This window comes from Pinus tabuliformis, chromosome 2_1, assembly GCF_031772625.1.
Source record: "Pinus tabuliformis cultivar Carrire ecotype Pingquan chromosome 2_1, CPIR1, whole genome shotgun sequence".
In the NCBI taxonomy this organism is placed as follows: Eukaryota; Viridiplantae; Streptophyta; class Pinopsida; order Pinales; family Pinaceae; genus Pinus; species Pinus tabuliformis.
In genome coordinates this window covers 570,157,269-570,178,895 of record NC_142299.1, presented here as the reverse complement: position 1 = coordinate 570,178,895, position 21,627 = coordinate 570,157,269, and the positions used below count along the sequence as shown (strand labels likewise).

General features: G+C 38.5%; 1 pseudogene across 1 annotated transcript in view; it reads right to left on the bottom strand.

Moving 5' to 3' along the window:
• The window catches only part of LOC149201724 (chloroplastic import inner membrane translocase subunit HP30-2 pseudogene), a 46,129-nt pseudogene extending 25,163 nt beyond the window's left edge, over positions 1-20,966 (bottom strand). Inside the window, exon 1 of the transcript XR_016253682.1 lies at positions 20,454-20,966. The product of XR_016253682.1 is annotated as a chloroplastic import inner membrane translocase subunit HP30-2 pseudogene (transcript). The remainder of the gene's footprint in view (positions 1-20,453) is intronic.
• Positions 20,967-21,627: the final 661 nt, after the last annotated feature.

Here is a 21,627-nt window from a genome sequence, read left to right as displayed (position 1 = left end):
GATGCCTCTGAAATTCGTACCCAATCAATGAAGGAGAGACAAGAATGAGTGTGAGATGAGATGACAAAATGAGGAGTAGGCTCCTTGAATTTATATGCAACATGGTGGGCTTAAGGGTGCAAATTAGATGGTTGGCCAACCTTGACAATTTGTCCATAATCAAAATAAATTAATAATTCCATTTGTACATGTCCGAATGGGATGATCTTTACATCAATCTTACACCTCTCGAAGAGTGGAATCTAATAAAAATATCAGTTGCCTCATATGAGTTGTCTAAGCTGAAGTTTGGCCCTAGTTGCCAAATTTAACACTCCCTCTCAACTAGGGAGAACTTCACCTGCTAAATTGTTTGACAATCTGTACCATCCCTGTCTCTGCTCTGCTCTGTTGAACCATGAAGAAAGAAGAAATGATCGAGAATGTATCATACCATTCTCCACTGACCCAAAGTCGGTCTCCAATAATAGAGAGTGTGTCATACCATTCTTAACTGACCTGAACTCGGTTTCCATTGATCCCAAATCAATATCAACATCCTAGCATAGGGAGTACGTAGTATACAATTCGTCCATCGATAGTACTATGGTCCCTATCCTCATTTCCCTACTCATTGGCCAGATGAGAGGTACTTCCCATGAGTCCCGAACTACATGGGTAGGATGTGCCGTCAGGAAAAGATGAACCACCCATCCTGCACATATGCCATAGGAGAAGGTGAACCACTCATCCTATGCATATCTTAACATGGGGTATCGCAGGGGAAGGTGAACCACTCACCCTATGGTCGCTTATCGCTCCAAGAAGTACCCCAAGCCCCCCGAAGCTCCCAGAGCTCAACATCCATCTCATACGGGACCCTCATAAGAGGTTCTCTCCACGACTCCAAGTCGTTCACAGAAGGTTAAGAATTTGACCTTCCACAAGGACTTCGTAAGAATATCGGTGACTCGATCATCCATCCCAAAGTGTTGGATCCTTATTGCTCCTCGTTGTACCATATCGTGGATAAAGTGGTACCTGATATCAATATACTTGGAACGGTAATGAAACACAAGATTCTTAGAAAGACGAATCCCACTCTGGTTGTCACAGAAGATCATGGTGGTACCCAACACATGTCCAAACAGCTCACTAAAGAGCTTCTTCAACCAAACAGCTTCACTGGAGGCCATACTAGCAGCAAAGTATTCAGCCTCAGCGGTGCTCAAGGCAACCGACTTCTACTTCTTGCTCATCCATGATATCGAAGCAGAGCCTAGAGAGAAGCAATATACATATGTGCTTTTACGATCCACCACACTGCCAGCCCAGTCTGCATCAGAGTAACCATGGAGCCTCACATTCCCGGCGATGTATCTCAGTCCATAAGTGATTGTGCCCCGGAGATATCTCAAGAGATTCTTGGCAGCAATCCAATGTATGTGATGAGGCTCGACCATAAACTAACTCAATGTATTCATTGCAAAACGTATGTTTGAACTTCGGACAGGAGTTCACCAAGAACATCAGCGACCCATGAGTTGACGATAATTAGAAGGATTTCCCAAATTGGACCCAGCAGCACTTCCGCATAACCTTTTGAAGTTAAGTTCCATTGGAGTAGTCATGGACATGCAGCCCACTATCCCAAATCTTTCAAGTATCTTCACAATATATTTTCCTTGGGATAGGAAAATCTCACCTGGATTTTGCCAGACCTCCAACCCTAGGAAGTAATGCATCAATCCTAGAACCTTCATCTCGAATTCAGAAGCCAACTCCCTCTCACATTGATGAATGAGAGGGTCTGCACCTATCAAAAAGAGTGTGTGGTCTAAAATGCGGATGCAAATTAGAGTTTAATTTAATGTCAACCCGGGAAGGTAAACTTAGAAGTGCTTATCTAAAATATATAGATCTAGAAAGATTCATAATTTGTCCAAGATCTTAAAGTCCCCTTACAGGAACATATTCATTAAGATCTCTTTCAATAACTAATCAAACTTAGATCTAACAATTGTTTGAGATCTATGATTCTCTTACAAGAACATATTCTACAAGATCTCTTCCAACATTAGAACATCTAATAAGAAATTAAAAGCTAAAATGAAATAAACCTAAATCTAATAATTGTATGAAATCTTACGGTTCTCTTACAAGAACACCTTCAAATAAGATCCTTCCAATATTAGAACATTTAACAAAACTTGAAAGCTGAAATCAAACAAAAACATAAAATAAATTATAAACAAATAAGCATGCAAGTGAGGCAATGGGGGCCCTCCATAACTCCACCAGCACACCACTTCAATGGAGACTCAGATGTAGAAGCAAAATTGAAGTATGATCCTTTGTTTCAAAATCTCCATTACAAACCAACTCTAAGATTACAACTCTAAGCTTCTAAGATTACATACTCCAAAATTCTAAGATTACAAAAACTTCCAGATTACAAATGGAGGAGATTGTACTCCTATTTATACAATGGGATGAGTAACAAACTCATAATGATCATCCACTAATCTCTCTTTAGTTCCATAAATCTCGCAACCATTTTTAACTACTTTCCTATTATTACAAAATATGATCCCTTTGAATCCTCCATAAATCTCTCACATATCTTGGATAAGATATGCCAACCAAATCCTCCATGATCTTCTCCTTAGGAATTGGATAAGATATGCCAACCAAATCCTCCATGATCTTCTCCTTAGGAATTGGATAAGATATGCCAACCAAATCCTCCATGATTTGCTCCTTAGGAATAGGATAAGATATGCCATCCAAATTCTCCATGATTTTCTCCTTAGGAATAGGCTTGCATAATTATCTCCTTAATATGGTGGAGGAGATATTAATTCTTCACATATTTCCTACACATCACAAAACTCACATATTCTTGAAATATATATAAAAATATGTATATTTTCTAATATTTAATCATAAATTCACTTGTAATACAAAAATGAATAAAATGGAAAATAATAAGGTGAAACCCAAATGTATTTATGAAAATGATATGATAAAAGGTTAATGGGATGATGAAATGTAAGGAATAGTGAAGAAAAAGGTGGATGAAAATATGACATTTCTGAGTCCCAACATCCTCCCCAACTGAACTTGTTGCATGTATGCAACCATGCATGGGTCTCTTTAAGAACATTTGGCATCTTGAACAACTTTGGCTTTACATGATGATGTCTTTAATAATGAATGTTTCCAGGATATGTGAAAGACATGAGTAACAACTTACATTTTCTTATGGTTGGTTCTTGTGTGACAACCATGAATACAAAGAATGTTGGTTCTTGTGTTAACAACATTCATTTCGTTTTCTGTTCTCTTTTCTTCAATAATAATGTAAACACTCACTGGAAATCATAAGCTATCAATGTGCATAAGAAAGCCCTTTTGTAATATTAATCAAGCATGCCAATATTACATATGAAGCAAAGTGCAACAAAGTATCATTGGAAAATAAATGTTGGTGAATGGTAAATGAGAAAAAATGGAGTGATAGTGGTGAAGAAATGGAATCATGGAAGTGAATATGTAGTGTGGTGAAGAAATGGAATCATGGAAGTGAATATAGTTCTCCCCCCCCCCCTCAACTGAATTGGTTGCATGTCCTCATGCAACTTGACATGGCTCATGAAAGGAAATGTAGCATGGTGAGGGAATTTTCCAAAATATTCAAGTTAGCATATAAGGAATTGCATGATTAAAGATTAGAAAACAACATACCTCTACTTACCCAAGAATGATGAACTATGCAAGAGGAATGTAGCTGCTGTTGTTGTTGCTGGATCAGGAAAATGTGACTGATGTTGTTGTTACTGGATCCTGGGAAATGAAGGAATCTGAACTGCTGATGTTGAATCATGGAAAAGATAAATGTTGAAAGTGGAACTGTGGTACTCTCATAGATCAGAATTCATGCTGCTGTAACTGTTGAGGGAGTCGTGAAAAAGTGTATAGTCTTCACCTGCTACTAAACTTCTTGGTACAATTCTAATCATGCGAAAGAATGTGTCGATGTCGAGCATGAATAGAAATCATTGGATTACCGGCCATTGATGTATGTCGTTAACCAATGCGAGGCAACTCACCATTGATGTCAATGAGTGCCAAGGTACCCGAGTACATCTTGCGAAGTGCGAATGGATGTGTTGAGGTCGAGCCACTTGCAAGATCTGAAGATCAAGGGACATTGATGTATACCCATGATCATCAGCGAGAGAACTTGCCATTAAGTCATGCAAGCCTCTAGGTACTCAAAAGGAACTCTAATCAATTTCTCAGATAAGGTGCTGATGTCAATGGGGCAAGACTTGTTGAAAGGTGGGCCTTAAGGAATCTCACATCAGTCAATGCGAGTTTGTACAAAAAGATTTGGTAGGACTATAAATGGAAAGACTCACGGACAAGCAGTGTGGATCAGCATGGCAAGGAAAACAAGGCAATGTAATCATGGAAAGGGAATGAGTTTTATTCATCGTTGTAAAACAAGGAGTTGTAATCATGACGCAAAAGGATCGTTGTGGAGTGGAAAATGTCATGATATGTGCAGTGAAGAATTAGCTCCTTCAAGCGTCCAAAAATGGATGTAAGGAAATGCATGGTGTATGAAGATGAACTCTTGCTGTGAAAAATGGATATGGAAATGTCATGCTTTATGGATTTACAATTGGTGGAATTCAAAATCTGCTTCAAAAAGGGAGGTGCAAGGTGGTGGTTGTGGAGTTGGATTTGTCTTTAGAATTTTTCATGAATTGTAGTCTTTGGAAGACCAATTGTCGTCACAATGTAATCTCCTTATGATCACTTGATTATCCTGTAACCTGTAAAAAATCTTGGCAGAAAGAAAACATAAGTGTGTTCAAGAAGAAATGGCCATTTCCTTCATGATTCTTACGCAAAAATTTCATACCAAATGAAACATATTAAGGACAATCAAAGTGTTGAAATTGACTTAATCATGATATTAAAATCAATCCATTCTTAAAATAACCATGAAAAGTAATACTCCCTGTTTGGGTCAGATGAAATATACTCGGCAAAAAGATTGGCATTTGAAAGATCTGTTGTGGTCTGCATATGAGTATGTGATATAAAAGCATGCAACAGAAATATGTTATGCCAACTTGAAGTTATTGAAACAAGATAATCATCATTTATAGAATCCTCCAAATGTTTGATAAATCGATCCTCAAAATTTGTTTCTAAGTGTTCCATTTTTTATTTTCAGACCTACATGAATTTTGTGAAAAAAAAAATATATATATATATATATATATATTATTATTATTATTATTTAACAAAAGAATGAAATTCAAAATTAAAAAAAAAAAAAAAAAAAAAAAAAAAAAAAAAAAAAATCAATTTTTTTTTTTAATAAAGAAATCAACAAGAACAAATTCTATTAAAAACTAATATAGAAAATTTCTAAACTAACACTAAAATGGAATTTTTTTCCAATATCCTAAAAAAACACACAAAATCCTCTAGAATCAATGAAAAATCTGGCTTTTTGTCTCGAAAATTAGGAGAAGATAATGCAAATGCCAAATTTCACTAGGACAAGTCAAATCCAATTTTTTATCACTATGTGGGAATTTTATTTTATTTTTATTATTTTTTTAAAAAAACTAAAATTTATAAAGACTAAGTTTTATCTAAAAAAAAAATTTAAGATGATTTTTCACTCATTCACAAAATTCTTTATTGTCGCATTGCAGATTAGTTCTCCAGCAAGAGTATGTTTATTTGAAATAAATCAATAGATTTTCTGATCTTCCAGATCGCACGAAGCGCGGGAAGAGAGCATACTAATCTCTTGATTTTTTTATTTATGCAGGTTAGCGTGGATGGATAAAACACAATTAAGATCTGCGACAAAACCTTGCATTATCTACACTCTTTCTGCAATGTCACGGGGGCATTTAGACTCTCGGAAGACAAATCTTTCCGATAATCAGGCTCCTGGCTCACCCGTGATACAGAAACAAGACATAGAAATGCAAAGATGTGCCACTGAATTTATTCATGATGATTTATTTAATTTTTTTCAAGATTAAAAACTTCTAATGATAATGACTTCTAATGAGATCTCATTTTTATTTTTCTAATCTATTCTATATTAACTTAAAAGATGTTTTATTTTCTAAGTAAAAGAATGCTTCCAATGAAGCCATCTATTGACTAAAAATTCGAACATGCTCACATTAAGATTTAAAAATTTTACATTATGTTTTGCAAGTATGTGAGAATCTTGTCTTAGAGTTGGCTCAAGGTTATTGTCCTTGCTCTCCAAGAAGTACCTATTCAACATTGTCAAAGTCCTCATCCGTAGATGGATTAGTGAGAAATGGGGGGTTTAAAATAAAAACTAAATTTAAATTATCTATGTGCGAAAATGAAAAAAAAGAATGCTCCAAACTTTGAACTCCTTTATGAACCTGTTGTCACCAAGTTCCACAAATTAGTCCATAAAAACAAATGCATAAAAACAATTACTAAATCCTTCTAGTTGCACTTCCCCGGCAACGGCGCCAAAATGTGTGGTCTAAACTGCAGATGCAAATTAGAGTTTAATTTAATGTCAACCCGGGAAGGTAAACTTAGAAGTGCTTATCTAAAATATATAGATCTAGAAAGATTCCTAATTTGTCCAAGATCTTAAAGTCCCCTTACAGGAACATATTCATTAAGATCTCTTTCAATAACTAATCAAACTTAGATCTAACAATTGTTTGAGATCTATGATTCTCTTACAAGAACATATTCTACAAGATCTCTTCCAACATTAGAACATCTAATAAGAAATTAAAAGTTGAAATGAAATAAACCTAGATCTAATAATTGTATGAAATCTTACAGTTCTCTTACAAGAACACCTTCAAATAAGATTCTTCCAATATTAGAACATTTAACAAAACTTGAAAGTTGAAATCAAACAAAAACATAAAATAAACTATAAACAAATAAGCATGCAAGTGAGGCCATGGGGGCCCTCCATAACTCCACCAGCACACCACTTCAGTGGAGACTCAGATGTAGAAGCAAAATTGAAGCATGATCCTTTGTTTCAAAATCTCCATTACAAACCAACTCTAAGATTACAACTCTAAGATTCTAAGATTACATACTCCAAAATTCTAAGATTACAAAAACTTCCAGATTACAAATGGAGGAGATTGTACTCCTATTTATACAATGGGATGAGTAACAAACTCATAATGATCATCCACTAATCTCTCTTTAGTTCCATAAATCTCGCAACCATTTTTAACTACTTTCCTATTATTACAAAATATGATCCCACAAATCTCTCAAGCATTTTTAACTACTTTCCCATTATTACAAAATATGATCCCTTTGAATCCTCCATAAATCTCTCACATATCTTGGATAAGATATGCCAACCAAATCCTCCATAATCTTCTCCTTAGGAATTGGATAAGATATGCCAACCAAATCCTCCATGATTTGCTCCTTAGAAATAGGAGAAGATATGCCATCCAAATTCTCCATGATTTTCTCCTTATGAATAGGCTTGCATAATTACCTCCTTAATATGGTGGAGGAGATATTAATTCTTCACATATTTCCTACACATCACAAAACTCACATATTCTTGAGATATATATAAAAGTATGTATATTTTCTAATATTTAATCATAAATTCACTTGTAATACAAAAATGAATAAAATGGAAAATAAGAAGGTGAAACCCAAATGTATTTATGAAAATGATATGATAAAAGGTTAATGGGATGATGAAATGTAAGGAATAGTGAAGAAAAAGGTGGATGAAAATATGACATTTCTGAGTCCCAACAAAGAGATCGTCCACATAAAGTACCAAGATGAGAAGTCTATCATTCTCAACCTTAAAGTAAAGGTTCAGATCAGCTTCACTTCTTGTAAATCCCAACTTCATTAGATAGCTATCGATCCTCTCATACCAAGCCCAGGGTGCTTGCTTCAACTCATAGAGGGTTTTCTTCAACCTACATACATGTTTCTGACGATCTTGAACTTCAAACCCCTCAGGTTGTTCTACATAGACTTCCTCCTTAAGTGAACCATGCAAGAAGGCAGTCTTAACATTCATCTGGTGTAGATTCCATACTCATGAGGTAGCAAGGGTTATAATAGAACAGATGGTGGTGTAGCAGGCAACAAGTGCAAATATCTCATCGTAGTCTACACCTTCCTTTTGAGAGAAGCCTCGAGCAACAAATCTGGGTTTGAACTTTTCAGCACTTCAATTAGCTCCATGCTTGATCTTGTAGAGCCATTTCGAGGTGGCAACAGATTTGTCCTTAGGGCTAGGGACCACATCCCAGACATCATTCTTCATAATCGACTCATACTCTTCATTCAGTGCATCCTTCCAAACTTGGTGCTTTGCAGCTTCTTCGAATGTTCAAAGCTCAGATTGATCAATGGTGCTCATTGCAATTAAGTACCCTTGGTACCTATTTGGCTTCTTGCTTTCACGAAATGTCCCCTAGGTGTAACATGTCTCTCTTCATCTTCGAGAGTCTCCCTAAGCCATGAGGGTCTCCCTTTTTTAGAGGAGGGCTCATGAGGGGGTGGATCAATGAGATCCATTGGTCCTTCAGCATCGGGCATCGGCTCATCCTGCGGTTCTCCCTACTTTCCTGAATCTGCTTCTTTGTCCTTCCTTGGAAGAGGAAGGTTACTAATCTTCCCAAGGGCAGCATCCTCATCGAAGGTGACATCATGACTTATCTCCACTTCTCTTTGACCAGGCACATAGATTCTATATGCCTTAGAAGTTTCACTATAGCCCACAAATGTTTCTTTCTTCCTAGAAGCATCCAATTTGCTTCTCTTTTCTTTTAGCACATGAAAATATACGGGACTACCAAAAATTCTAAAGTGAGAAACATTAGGTTTCTTACCGGTGAAAACTTCTTCGAGAGTTTTGGAGTCCAACGATTGATGAGGGCATCTATTTTGAATATACACGGCAGTGTTTGCTGCTTTGGCCCATAAGAACTTCAAAAGGCTTTGATCATGAAGCATGGCACAAGTGGCTTCTACGATAGAATGGTTCTTCCTTTCAGCAACACCATTTTGCTCAGGAGTATATGTGGTAGTAGTCTCCCTCTTAATGCCAACTTCTCTACAATAATTATTGACTCATTTTACTCATATTCGGTTCCATTATCAGTGCTCAATATTTTGATCTTCTTCCCGATTTGATTTTCAACCAAAGCTTTGAAAGAACGGAACCATGACAATACTTTGTCCTTCTTCTTCAAGAAATATATTCAAGTCTTGCGAGAGAAATCATCCATAAAAATAGCATAATATAAATATCCTCCCAATGAGTTCACGGGCATCATACTAGATAGATCAAATGAACTAATTGCAGTATGTCGGTAGTCTTGCTATCACTTGAGGGGAATGGTCCCCTTGTATGCTTTCCTTCGGCATAGCCCTGACAAACACCTTCATGTTCTACTTTAAATTCGGGCATACCTGTCACCATCTTCCTCACATCAGGTAGAGCCTTATCATGTAGATGAGAAAACCTCCAAGGCCATAATTCAAATTGAAGTGATGTGTCGCAAGACATAGTTCCCAATGGACTTCCTCCAACTTGATATAGGCTATCAACCATGAAGCCAAAAGTGTAAATTCATCTTTGAAATTTTTGTTCCACACACGTACCTTTCCATCGATGAATGCCACCTTGAATCCTTTGTCCTCCATCGCCAAGATAGATATCAGGTTCTTCTTTAGATCGGGTACATATAGTACTTCTTGTAGATGAATGGTGTTACCTTGATTCAATTGAAAAGTAACATTCCCAACTCCCTTCACGGGATAGGTGGCATTGTCTCCAAGGATAATTTCCAAATTTGTATCCTTTTCAATCAGATTTGAAAGAGCTTCCTTATACCCAGTGAAGTGCCTTGAGGCACCACTATCAATCAACCAATTTCCCAAAGTGTCCGAAGGAGATGCAGTGGAGAGGGCAGATATAAGATAAAATTATTTTTGCTTGTTATCAACAACATTAGATTCATCATACCTGGTGTTTCTTGATCTCTTGGGAGGGCGACCATTTCCTTGACGAGGAGCGAGAGCATTCCTTTTTCCTCGGTTGTTGAATTTGCCATTCCTTTGATTGTTGTTGCCCCTGAAATTGTTGTTGTTGTGGTTGTCATCATCATGAGGTGTATCCCTTCTATTAGGACACTCCCTAGCATAGTGGCCAAACTTGTTGCAAATGAAGCATCTTCCCTTCCTTCCATTTTTGAAACCCGACCTTCCTTGACATTGCTTGTTTGAACCTGCATTGTTCTTCTTTCTAGCATGAGTGGAGAATGCAGTAGGATCATTCCTATTTGAAGGCATATCTAGGTCCATCATCCTTGTTTCTTCTTGAGAACATCTAGCCAGCAATTCTTCAAAACCTGGAATCCTGTTGTTGTTAAGAATAGCGGTGTTGAACACATGCCATTCACGAGGGAGTCTTCCAAGGGCAATGAGAGTAAGCTCCCTATCAGCAATAGCTTCTCCAATTGAAGGAAGATCATTTTTATCTTAGTAATCCTCATGAAGTAGGATTGAATGTCTTCATTTCTTCCCTTCTTTATATCCTTCAGCTTGTTCTTGAGGAAAAGAACTTGGTTTGCATTGCTAGATTTGAACATGCCAACCAACCTGTCATATATCTCCTTTGATGCATTCAAAACGGAGATATAAGCAACTAAATGCTTATGAATAGAATCCATGATGATCTTCTTTGCTTTGACTTCACCCTTCTTGTACTTTGTCTTTGCAATAGCCTGTGCATTATAAGGAGGTTCCGAAATCTTTCCCTGCACATAATCCATAACATCTTGCTCTTCTAAAGTCAAATCAAGAGACATCTTCCATGCATGATAATCAGACTTATCATGGAGGTTATCATCAGATTTGAAGTAGGATGTGGAGGCTGTTGAATCTTGTCCTTGATCAGTGATTGCTCCTCTTAGTGATTTCTCTTCTCACTCTTGCTTGGGCTTTGTCTTCACCTCAGCTCTGATACCATGTTAATTTTAGATAACAATGGTATGTTTTATGCTTAAGAGCAATTTTACTTCAATTTTCTTATTAGCCCAATATCAATATCCAGTTTAGCAATCACATCAACGTGATAGTAAAATGTAGATAGAACATAAATAATAACAGTAGAAGACAAACCAAGATAAGAGGACACAAGATATGGCACTAGCCAGGGACAAACCCCAATGTGGGTAAACCCTGGATAAATTCTTCTTATAATTCTTCAAAAGTTCAGCAAAGAAAGAGTACAATATACAATTTTCACTTACCCAATCAAAGTGAAATTTGACCAATCAAACAACAGTAACAGAAAGTCCTAACCAGAAAGTCAACGCTGGTCAACAGGGCAGATTTTGACCTCCAAGACAGCTCGGTCAAACTCGGTCAACTTGGCCTCCAACAGCGAGTCAAGTTAGCCCAAAACCAGTCCGAAAAAGTCCATTCAAATCTGGTCAACAAAAGTCAATGTTGCGGCAAACCCTTCTGCAATCAACGTTGGTCAAATAGTGGTCAAACAACCTCGATTTATGTGCCCAAAAACGCTGCCTACCCAAACAGAGATCCTCCACAAAAAACTACAGTCAAAACAAGTCAACACTGGTCAACACAAGTCAAAACATCCCTCCTGCGATTTCGGTCAACGCAAGGATAGAAAACCATTCTCTTCTTCGAACGTGTTTAGAGTTGCCTCTGAAATTCATACCCAATCAATGAAGGAGAGAGAAGAATGAGTGTGAGATGAGATGACAAAATGAGGAGGAGGCTCCTTGAATTTACATGCAACATTATGGGCTTGAGGGTGCAAATTAGATGGTTGGTCGACCTTGACAATTTGTCCATAATCAAAATAAATTCATAATTCCATTTGTACATGTCAGACCAATAAAAATATCAGCTACCTCATATGAGATGTCCAAGGTGAAGTTTGGCCCTAGTTGCCAAATTTAACAATGATGCTATGGACTGTAAATGGAGGAGTGGTGAAAGCTCCTTCAAATGCACCCATTGCTGCAAAAATTAAGTACAATAAAGGTGAGGTGAAAGCTAAAAAAAATATTGTAGATTCCATTCACAAGCCTCTGGTTGCATATATTTTTGATTTTAAAACATCTAAGGAGATGTATGATAAGTTGGTTGGGATGTTCAAAGTAAACAATGCAAATCAAGTCCTCTTTCTCAAGAACAAGTTGAAAGACATCAAGATGGATAGAGGAGAGTCCATTCAATCCTACTTCATGAGGATTACCGAAATCAAGAATGATCTTCTATCTATTGGAGAAGTTGTTGGTGACAGGGAGCTCACTCTTATTGCACTTGGAGGTCTTACAAGAGAATGGGATGTGTTTAACACCACCATCCTCAACAATGACAGGATTTCGGGTTTTGATGAATTATTGGCTAGATGCACTCAAGAAGAAATAAGGATGATGGAAAGAGATAAGCCCTCAAATGGAAATAATCCTACCACTTTCTCCGCTCATGCTAAAAGGAAGAACAATGTTGGTCCAAGAAGACAAGGTCAAGGATTTAAGCTGGGATTCAAAGAAGGAAGAAAAGGAAGATGCTTCAATTGCAACAGGTTTGGCCACTATGCTAGAGAGTGTCCTCACAAGAAGGATACTCCAAGGGATGATGACAACAACAACTACAAAGGCAATGGCAATCAAAGGAACAAGAAGTTCAACTACAAAGCAAAGAGGAATGCTCCCGCTACTCGATATGGAATTGATCATCCTCCCAAAAGTTTGAGAAACTCCGGGTCTAAGGAAACTGATGTTGTAGATAAGCAAAAAGAATTTTATCTTATTTCTACCCTCACCACTGCGTCTCCTCTTGACACTTTGGATAATTGGTTGATTGACAGTGGTGCTTCAAGGCACTTCACTAGGTACAAGGAGGCCCTCTCAAATTTGGTTGAAAAGAAGACAAATTTGGAGATCATACTTGGGGACAATGCCACCTACCCCATGAAAGGGATTGGGACTGTCACTCTTCACTTGAATCAAGGTCAAATCCTTCATCTACAAGAAGTATTGTATGTACCTGATTTGAAAAAGAACCTGGTATCTATTTCTGCGATGGAAGATAAAGGCTTCAAAGTACCATTCGTTGATGGAAAGGCACCTGTTTGGGAAAGGAACCTGAAAGATGCATTTACACATGGCTTTATGGTTGAAGGTCTCTATCAAGTTGGAGGAAGTCCTTTGGGAGCAATGACTTGCGATACTTCTCTTCAATCTGAATTATGGCACCGAAGATTTTCTCACCTTCATTACAAAGCCTTACCTGATGTAAGGAAGATGGTCACAGGTATGCCCGAATTCAACATAGATCATGAAGGAGTTTGTCAGGGTTGTGTAGCTGGAAAACATACAAGGGGACCATTCCCTTCAAGTGAAAGTCAAACTACCGACATTCTTCAATTGGTCCATTATGATCTATCTAGTATGTTGCTCGTAACATCTTTGGGAGGATACTTGTACTATGCAATTTTTGTGGATGACTTCTCTCGCAAAACATGGATCTATTTCTTGAAGAAGAAGGACAAAGTGTTCAAATGGTTCCACTCTTTCAAAGCCTTGGTTGAAAATCAAATAGGGAAGAAGATCAAAATATTGAGGACCGATAATGGAACCGAATATGAGTCAAATGAATTCAATGACTATTGTAGATAAGCTAACATTAAGAAGGAGACCACTACTGCATATACTCCTGAGCAAAATGGAGTTCTCGAAAGGAAGAATCAAACAATCATAGAAGCTATCCATGCTATGCCTCATGACCAAGGCCTACCAAAGTTCTTATGGGGAGAAGCTGCCAACATTGTTGTATATGTTCAAAATAGGTGCCTGCATCAAGCATTGGACTTCAAGACACCCAAAGAAGTTTTCACTGGTAAGAAACCTAATGTTTTTCATTTTAGAAATTTTGGTTGTCCCGTATATTTTCATGTGCCGAAAGAGAAAAGAAACAAGCTAAATGCATCTGGGAAGAAAGGAACTTTTGTGGGCTACAATGAAACTTCAAAGGCATATAGAATTTATGTGCCTGGTCAAAGAGAAGTGGAAATAAGTCATGATGTCACCTTTGATGAAGATTTTGTCCTTGGAAAAGTTAGAGATCTTCCTATCCCAAGGAAGGACAATGATGATGATGCAGGAAAGAAAGATGAATCTCCGACAGATGATCCAATGCCCGATGTTGAAGGCCCGATGGATCCCATTGATCCACCTCCTGGTGAGCCCTCTACCTCAAGGAAAAGACCTTTGTGGCTCAAAGATACTCTCGAAGATGCTGAAAGACATGTTGCACCAAGGCAGACATTTTGTGAAAGCAAGAAGTCGAACAGGTACCAAGGGTACTTAGCTCCTATGAGTACTATTGTTCAATCTGAGCCATGTACATTCGAAGAAGCCGTGAAGCACCAAGTATGGAAAGATGCAATGAATGAGGAATATGAATCGATCATGAAGAATGATGTTTGGGATGTGGTTCTTAGACCCAAGGACAAGTCAGTGGTCACTTCAAAATGGCTTTACAAAATCAAACATGGAGCTTATGGGAGTGCTAAAAAGTTCAAGGCTAGGTTTTTGCTCGAGGCTTGTCTCAAAAGGAAGGAGGGGACTATGACGAGATATTTGCACCGGTTGCTCGATACACCACTATCCGATCCATCATTGCTCTTGCTGCCTCTCAAGGATGGAGCCTACACCAAATGGATGTCAAAATTGCTTTCTTGCATGGCTCGCTTAAGGAGGAAGTCTATGTAGAACAACCTAAGGGGTTCGAAGTCCAAGATTGTAAGACACATTTATGCAGGTTGAAGGAAGCCCTCTATGGGTTGAAGCAAGCTGCTAGGGCTTGGTATGAGAGGATTGATAGCTATCTTATGAAGTTGGGTTTTACAAGGAGTGAAGCTGACCCGAACCTATACTTCAAAGTTGAAAAGGACAGGCCTCTCATTCTGGTCCTTTATGTGGATGATCTTTTTCTGACAGGTGCAGACCCTCTCATTTATCAATGCAAGAGGGAGTTGGCTTCCAAATTCGAGATGAAGGACCTAGGTTTGATGCACTACTTCCTAGGCTTGGAGGTCTGGAAAAAGCCAAGTGAGATTTTCCTTTCTCAAGGAAAATACATTGTGAAGCTACTCAAGAGATGTGGGATGGTGGAATGCAAGTATGTGTCTACTCCGATGGAACTCAACTTCAAGAAGCTATGTGGAAGTGTTGTTGGGCCCGAATTGGCAAATCCTTCTGAGTATCAACAACTTGTGGGGGCCCTGATGTTCTTGGTAAACTCTCGTCCAGACATATGCTTCGCTGTGAATACGTTGAGTCAATTTATGGTTGAGCCTCATCACATACATTGGATTGCTGCCAAGAATATCTTGAGATATCTTCATAGAATAACAAGCCATGGTTTGAGATACATTTCCAGGAATTTGAGGCTGCATGGATATATAGATGTTGATTGGGCTAGCAATGTGGTGGATCATAAGAGCACATCTAGATGTTGCTTCTCATTGGGGTCTGCTTCAATATCTTGGATGAGCAGGAAGCAAAAATCGGTTGCTTTAAGCACCACCGAGGCCAAATACATTGCTGCTAGTATGGCCTATTGTGAAGTTGTTTGGTTGAGGAAGCTCTTCAGTGAGCTATTTGAGCACGTGTTGGATACCACCGTGATCTTCTGCGACAACCAGAGTGGGATTCGCCTTTCAAAGAATCTCGTGTTCCATGACCACTGCAAGTATATTGATATCAGGTACCACTTTATCCGGGATATGGTACAGCGGGGAGCAATAAGGTTCCATCACATCAAGACGAATGAGCAAGTTGCACACATTCTCATGAAGCCCTTAGGGAAGGTCAAATTCTTAGCCTTCCATGAGATACTTGGAGTCGTGGAAAGACCCTCCCATGAGGGTCCCACTTGAGTTGGACATTGAGCTCTAAGAGCTCCTGGGGGCTTGTGGTACTTCTTGGAGCTATGAGTGACCATAGGGTGAGTGGTTCACCTTCACCTACGTGGTGCACTGTGTATAGGGTGAGTGGTTCACCTTCCCCTGTGATACCCCATGGAAACATGTGGGTAGGGTGAGTGGTTCACCTTCCCCTACTAGACACATGCGTGTAGGGTGAGTGGTTCACCTTCCCCTACGATTGCCATATGCATAGGATGAGTGGCTCAGCTTCTCCTATGGCATATGAGCAGGATGAATGCTTCACCTTCTCCTGCTGATGCCCCAACATACATCCTACCCATGTAATCTGAGACTCATGGGAAGTACCTCTCATTTGGCCAATGAGTTGGGAAACGTGGATAGGGACCATAGCACTGTCGATGGATGCGTCGTGTACTGTCGTACTCCCTATGTCTAGGATGTATGGTGTTCAACAACTTGATCTGGGATCAACTAAGGTCTAGGATGTATGGTGTTCAACAACTTGATCTGGGATCGACTGAGGACTAAATTTTTGTCAATGGAGAGTGGTAAGGGATTGTGACTCCCTCTCGATCAATTCTTCTTCATTATTACTTCATGGTTTAGCAAAGCAGAGCAGAGATGACAGAGATCAATGGGATCCATCAGGCATTGGATCATTTGTCAAAGATTCATCCTTCTTTCATGCATCATCATCATTGTCCTTCCTTGGGATAGGATGATCTCAGACTTTCCCAAGGGTAGAATCTTCATCAAAGGTGACATCATGACTTATTTCCGCTTCTCTTTGACCAAGCACATAAATTCGATATGCCTTTGAAGTTTCACTATAGCCCATAAAAATTCCTTTCTTCCCCGGATGCATTTAGCTTGTTTCTTTTCTTTTTCGGCACATGAAAATATACAAGACAACCAAAAATTCTAAAATGAGAAATATCAGGTTTCTTATCGTTGAAAACTTCTTTGGGTGTCTTGAAGTCCAATGCTTGATGCGGGCACCTATTTTGAACATATACAACAGCATTGGCAGCTTCTCCCCATAAGAACTTCGGTAGACCTTGGTCATGAAGCATAGCACGGGTAGCTTCTATGATTGCTCGATTCTTCCTTTTAGCGACTCTATTTTTCTCAAGAGTATATACAGTAGTGGTCTCCCTCTTAATGCCAGCTTCTCTACAATAGTCATTGAATCCATTTGACTCATATTCGGTTCCATTATCAGTTCTCAATATTTTGATCTTCTTCCCTGTTTGATTTTCAACCAAGGCTTTGGAAGAGCGGAACCATCTGAACACTTAGTCCTTCTTCTTCAAGAAATAGATCCATGTTTTGCCAAAGAAGTCATCCACAATTGCATAGTAAAAGTATCCTCCCAAAGATGTTACGGGCAACATACCAAATAGATTAGAATGCACCAATTGAAGAATGTCGGTAGTTTGACTTGCACTTGAAGGGAATGGTCCTCTTGTATGTTTTCCAATTGCAGAACCCTAACAAACTCCTTCATGATCTATGTTGAATTCAGGCATACCTGTGACCATCTTCCTTACATCAGGTAAAGCTTTGTAATGAAGGTGAGCAAATCTTCGATGCCATAATTCAGATTTAAGAGAAGTATCGCATGAATATAAAGACTTTTCAACAGTAATACATGAGTAGGTATAGCACTTGTCCTATATCATTGACAACGATCTAATTCTTCAGCAAGCCACAGAAGTTAGGGTTGATTACCCACAAAACAGTAGATTTTTTACCCACACAAACCACCAATATACTTTGAGTGCAAAGTCGAAATTCAATAATCCAATTCTTCTATCTGTAACGAGTTTAATTCAATGACTATTAAACTAGTGTCAAACTATTGTTATCTGTTTGGTTACCATTGTGGCATTGGGGAAATCTCTTGTGATGTTTCAATTGTTCGTGTTAGTGATATGACAACATTCACTTTTATTGTGGAATCTTGCTCAACCAACACCACCTCCCAAGATGTTTCTATTGTAGACTGTCACCCACTAAATCGTGCAATGGGTAGGTCATGACTTCCCTGTCCCTTCACAAATCGCAATGGGTTGCTAAGACTGTCGCACAAGTTTATACGACTGCTAGGAAGAGTCGCGACTATGTATTTTTTTGCTTGCAAGATAACCATTATAGAAGGGGACACGTTGTCTTCAATCCTTGCATACACTACAACTGGAAAGATCGCTAGTTGCAGCTTTGTTCTTTACAGGACCGCTAAAGGATAGATCACTCTTTTAACGTTGTCGTTGGTCGGAGATGTTGGTAAATGCTTGCAACAACACAGTCGTGGTGCCCTAATTCGTGATGTCACTTTTAACGTGTCTCCAAGGGTTATGTCGCGGGTTACATGCCCTAAATAGGCTTCCCCTACCCTTTGATACAAATTGTTGTGCTCAGATTCTTTAACACCAACTTTAGGGAAAAGTCGAGGAATCCCTCAGGAGTGTACTCTTGTATGCCAAGATAAGGACAAATATTCAATTCGCAAAACCAAATAGAACTGCTCCAATGTTGTGCTAGAACAAGAAAGAGATAAGTGTCTAGGTAGGGTGGGATCAACTCCACCGAAACTAGATAAAAGGATTACATAGGGTGGGGTCACCTCCATCAAAGCTAATCAAAAGAAAGGGGTCTTAAACCCTCAAAGCCTCAGCGCAAGAAAACAGAGATATATGATCCAAATCGATGATAAAAAGTGATTCCAACTCTCTATTCATAGGTTTCCTCAAAGGGATTTTCTCAAATGTGAGAGGCTACAAGTGCCACCCACAATTTGGGCTATTTGCCCAAACCAACCCAAAATTTACCCAATATTGTCCCAAACATTGGATAATTGGGTTTTCCCCCTTTATCAAGACTATAGCCTACAGGGTTGGATAGGCTATTTTGTCCTCTCATGGGCAATTAATCCATTGGGAACATTACATAAGCTACCAACAGAAACATTGAACTTGGCCAAGGGAGAGGCAAAACAAACACATTCCTCTTCATTCAATGACAAATTCACAATTGTATCACGTACTATCTTTGAGAATAAAATCCCCATTTCCAAAATTAAATTTGGCTAACAATAAATGTTCTAGTTGAGGAGACATCAATGACTTCACACAATAGTTGGAAACTCAAACTTAAATATCATGATTACCAACCTGACCCCACCAATTGGTATCCTCAAGCACATAGCTCGTATAACAAAATTTTGCCAATGGTTAATTTCAATGGTGATCTCATGATTCTGGTATACCCCATTAGTGGTGGTAGAACAGTTTTGGTAATTTTTATTAAACTTTGCAATAGTGATGATTTTGTTATTAACATGTTTTTGTTATCATTGATGTTATTTGTCTGAGGTGATATTAAATTTTTGATGGTTCATAGTCCTCGGTTATGGGCCCTTTGCCACCTTTTTTTGGGTAATATGTTTTGTACCATAATACGGCTGCCTTAACATGTAACTCACATTGGAACCATTAAACCTCTCAATCTGCCCGTTCCCTAAGTGTATCAAACAGAACAGTTTTAGTAAACGAGCGTATGTGTGTTGTAATAATACAAATCCATAAGAAACGAAACAATAAATAGAGTTGCAGACTTGATGATGAAGAGGACAAAACTCTATATTCGTGATAATGAGATCCCATATATCATAAAAATGGCCCATGGACCTTCTAAAAGCACAAAACATACAAAATACAACTGGAATTTTGAGAGAGACATTAAAAAAATGCATACAAGAAGTAATGATGCAAAACTGAGATGCTACATTGAGTTGCAGTCAAGTTATAAATCAAGTGAGCTTTCTTCACAGAGACCCAGGTTCAATCACCCCAAGAACATGATACCGAGCTACTGCGAAGAATTTGTTGTTCTAACCTACAATATCCTATAGTTCATTAACCATGGATGGTTTATCCAAGAAGGCAGACAAGGCCAGGTGCAAGTCCCTTGGAGATTCTGGTGAATTAAAAAACCCCTCGGGCTCAACTGCTAAGCTGAAAGTTTTGAGCCTGCATGGGTATTACCTGAGTGGACATTTCAACCCCCGCCCCTCCAGAGAGAGAGACGATAAAATGAGATGCAGAAACAGACTTGACAGGAGATATATTGAGTCACAAGAATCAATCCACAATTCATTAATCATTTTTCTATCTTAAGGAGTAAAGTTGTATAAGCATCTTTTAGTTGAATTTATTGAGACTTATCTTAACAGAATTGCACAACAGAATTGAATTCAAAGCTATAAATAAAAGATGGAAAACTTGCCTCTTAATTTAACAGGAAATAGCCTGGAATCCACCATTCACCAAAATGAACAAATATAAAAACTAGTGCAAACACTCCATCAGCATGCAAAGAAAATGGAAAGCACGCGATGCCCAATAAGGAAAACAAATCGTTTGAACCCTACCTGGGCCTGCTTGAGTGAAGCCATGGCCTGAGGATTAACCCCGTTTGTTTGGGCTGGTAGAGTAGATGATATATCTGAAGTAAGAGTACCCATTAAAGCCCCAATGGCTCCTCCCTGTATTGCACTTGTGGCAGTGGTCACAGCCACATCGACTGGTGCAGTCTGCCTGCTCAGCCATGTCTTGAATCCATTGTCGAGTTCCTTGAACTTGTACTGCAACTGCGCAATAGGCCCCTTTGGCACTTCCATTAATGCCTTACCGCTTTCCATTTCAGTTTTCGGGAGAGGAGGAATATGTGAGGTTCGCTTCTGTATCCAACTAAGAAGAGGGATAGTTTTGCTTCAGAGCCCTGAATCTGTGCATGTAGTCTTCATGTGATATTTCAGACAAAAACGCATAAATTGAAGCTAAATGTGAGAAAATAGGAACCAGCAATACTATGGTAGGTGCTCCCCAACCCTCTCATGATCGCAATCGGGTTTATCTTTTGAAGGGTGTTGGGTTTGAGAATTGTAAAGCATGGCCACGTTGAGGTGATGTCATTAGGAGTTAGTCACTTGGAAGGGTTTAAAGTCACACAAAAAGCGTAATGAGCATTAAGATTGTGGTATGAAGGTCGTTTAAAGGGCGTCTGTTAGTGGTTGGGTTAAGATGCACGGACGTAAAGAGTTTATGTTTAAATTTTGATAGTGGAGAGTTTTTCTGAATTTATTTTTTTTTAACAATGGGAGAATATTTTTTTTTAATTTGAGATTTTTCTTTTTCTCTATTTGCAAGATTTTGGGAGAATATTTTTTTTTTAATTTGGGATTTTTCTTTTTCTCTATTTGCAAGATTTTGAAAGAATTAAAGAAGAGGTATAAATATGGTCAACATAAACATTACATCCACAGTTTTTAAAGGAATATTATGTCAATGAGATTAGAATTAAAGTGATGAAGTTATCATTATCAATCACCTAGGCTACATTCAATTGATTCTAGTGGGAAAAACTATCATAGCTTAGTTGTCAAGCCAATAGTGAGGACAATCATCTTTGATTGCTATCCGTGAATGCAAGTTGATTCATCACCATTATTCAAGGAAGTCATACCACCTGGAGTGACGTAAGGGGGCAGGTTTTTACCACTGTCAGAGACAGTCTCTGGGTCTTGGGCCATTAACCTGTTTCCT